The sequence below is a fragment of the Montipora capricornis genome, chromosome 5 (genome assembly GCF_036669925.1).
Source record: "Montipora capricornis isolate CH-2021 chromosome 5, ASM3666992v2, whole genome shotgun sequence".
Lineage (NCBI taxonomy): Eukaryota > Metazoa > Cnidaria > Anthozoa > Scleractinia > Acroporidae > Montipora > Montipora capricornis.
The window spans coordinates 16,647,115-16,650,272 of NC_090887.1; the positions used below are offsets into that span (position 1 = coordinate 16,647,115).

General features: G+C 36.8%; 1 long non-coding RNA gene across 1 annotated transcript; it reads right to left on the bottom strand.

Moving 5' to 3' along the window:
• Nucleotides 1–237: 237 nt before the first annotated feature.
• On the bottom strand, nucleotides 238–2,936 carry LOC138048847 (uncharacterized). The gene is made up of 3 exons (XR_011132223.1): nucleotides 2,845–2,936; nucleotides 1,979–2,132; nucleotides 238–1,474 (listed from the first exon to the last, which is right to left on the bottom strand). It is a non-coding gene; the product is annotated as an uncharacterized lncRNA (long non-coding RNA).
• Between the last annotated feature and the right edge of the window lie 222 nt (nucleotides 2,937–3,158).

Here is a 3,158-nt window from a genome sequence, read left to right on the forward strand (position 1 = left end):
AACTCGGATTTCAAAATGCCTCGTTTTAATACCATTAAATATGGAAAGCATTCGATAAGATACTATGGCCCTTTCCTCTGGTCGAAACTTACAAAAGAATTGCGTACCGAAGATAGTCTGCACAGATTTAAGACTAAAATCAGGAGAACAGACCTGACTGTCATAAATGATGATGGCTGCAGCAATTGTATGCTTTGTAATAGTTAACTTTGAGACTCTTATGTCATTAAGCAAAATTTTATTTTTAAATAGGTTTTAGATTTCTTTATAGTTTCCCTAGCTTTTACTATTTTTAGCATTGTTATCCTAGATTATTTTATTTTTGTGTCACCAATTAGTGCTGTGCGCTACAGATCCTCGACACATTAATAAAGTTCATCATCATCATCATCTGTAAAGGCAGGGACAAATCATTTAACGCGAATTAGTCGGCAACCACTTTGCTTCATTGAAGAAGTCTATTATATATTTGGAGGCGTTTTTTCCAAAACACACGCCTCTTTTGCACCAACCCAAGGTACTAGTAATTGTAAAAGGGAGCCTAATTATTTTGTTGTCATCAAGAACCACGCGAGTTGTAAAGGGTAAATGTAGCCATTCCTCTTTACTTGAGTACTGGAGTTTTACGGGGAACACTTTGTGACGTAACTTGTCTGTATGACGTTGAAGTTGGGGAGAAGAGCATGGGGACACTTCGTTACCCTTATCAAAATTACCAGTCATCTAATCACCTGTATTTCTGGATGTCTGCCCCATCCCCAATTAATTGACACAGACACAAAGATTGGCCGTGTGCAAACGCCTCTTTGAGGCTGCAGCCATTTGCTGTAATTTAAGTATCTTAGCTTACTATCATTGCGACATGAGTACATTTTACCTGTGTAAAAGGCTTTAAGGATCTTCTCTATAGAACATCCTTTATTTTACCCTTAAAGCCTTTCCCTAAGAAGTAACTGTTGTACAACATGTGACATTAATAATTTATAATAAGAGTTTACCTATGAAAAAGGCTTTGAGGATCCTTTCAATAAAAATATCCTTTATTTTGTCCTTAAAGCCTTTCCCTCAGAAGTTATTGGTGTACAACAAGCTACATTAATAAATTATAAGGTAATTATATAGTATGTTACCAGGGACCCTAACATAATTTAAAGTTCCCGAACTACTTTCATTTGTCCAACTAGGTGATTCCTGCCACTCTTGGACTGACTATGCATCCTAAACATGATATGTAACCTTCACACCTAAAATCAAGCCGTTTTGCCTCGAAAAAATGGTGAAAGCTGGCATTCCTTAAAGGGATTTCTAATACTGCATTTATAGAAACTTCATTAATGTTAATATGCAATTCAAGTAATTCTCAAGAAAGAACAGCCACCAGATGAACTTAGGTCAATCCACTGTCATCAATTAAATGAGAGACAACTTGCAAGGCAACTGATCAAAACACTGCTTACTCAGAATGTCTTTATACCTAAAAGATATACAGATATACAGAAAACTAGCACTTCACATTACACTCTAACCCTAGGCCTAATTAGGCCTAAACAAACGTTTTTAGGCCTAAGGTTAGCTTTTATGAATGTTTAGGATAGTTTTTACTCTCTGTATTGATAAAACAATGACCTGTGATTCCGGATTCCGGATTCAGGGTTTTAGGGTTGCCCAATAATAAACATAAAAAACTGACGTTAATTTGTTAAATGGCAAACATGTTATCTTTTTAAGGCAGTCCTTAATTTCGGGGTTTGTCTTTTTCTAAGTTTTCTTGTGTTCACTTCTTTGTTCGCCTTCAGTGAAACAGTTAACAAAGAATTATAAAAATTTCAAACAACATTACACCATCTATATATTACAAATCTGGCGTTGATTAGAAAGTTAAAATTCTAACAGATTTTTCCGCGCGCTGACTTAACAACAAACGTTTCATTTACATTTTGTTTTCTGTCAAAGTAACAATGTAAACTTGTAATCTTACCAAGTAATTTCTTTTCCAAGCATGGACTTGTGGTCAGTGAATGTGTAATGAAGATAATTTCCCATCAAAATAAAACTGACGTATTAAGCATTTTGGACACTTTGAAAACGTCTTTGAAAGCACTCTGCTTGTAGTCTTGAGGATTAACGTCAGCCTAATGTATTATTAAAGTAGAGTTAACGGAGTTTTGAACGAAAAATAGAGAAGAAGAAGGCAGAATAACAAATAATAATTCATCACTTCCAGTGACACAGCGTCCATCTTTCTCCTATTTGCTCGCCAGCGAAGCAGGTTCCCCGCGCTATTTTTCCCGCTCTTTTCACACCTTGACAAGTGCCTCGATTCTAAGAAAACTGAAGGAGATCTGGGAAGCTTAATGGAAAGCCATACTGGACAAAAGCGGTCCAGATACATTTAACGGTCTTTAACTGGTTGAGAAACATTTTCGGAGGTCGAGAAATAGTTTCGACAATTTAAAAACATTTTCCACGGTCGAGAAACACGTTCGTCTATCGCAATAAAAGTTCAGACCATTGAGAAATGTTTCCTGTCGGATGAGATTTTTGTCACCGGAGGGGGTAGTGGATCATGTAAGCCTTCACGAATTGTCCCGCAGGAAAGCAGTTGCCTTAGTCCGGTGCAATTCTTTCCAGCGTTAGTGTATAGAGTTAGTGTTACAGTGCGTGCATTATTATTAGTCAGATTAGTAGATGAAAACTAATGATTCGTAGTGTATAAATGAAATTCTTCATTCAACCTGGGTCAAACTGATTTGCTTGTAAATTTTTGAACCGTTTTGTCCATTGTTCTTAAAAAGAAATTAAAGTTTTATAGTCATCAGATTGCAGTCTCTAGTGTTTGCTTACCCCAGCAAGTCCTGACATCCGACTTTGAGTCCTGTTGAATGTTTCGCTTTGCCAAACACTAGGGACTTTGCGGACTTTGCCAGAGGAAAACTTTGAAAACAAAAATCAGAATAAGAAATCTTTTAAAAAAACAGTTTTCAGTTTTTCAAGCTGCAGAAAGGGTCAAGTGGCAGCGGGGCAGAAACATGCATTGGTACATGGTTAGGGTTGTTTATGTATTCATAAAACAATGACCTGTGACCTGCGTTTTGTACCTGCCTGCCCCAAGACCCTCATGTGAGAAAATGCATGTTTCCCTAGATCATATGTGTTTG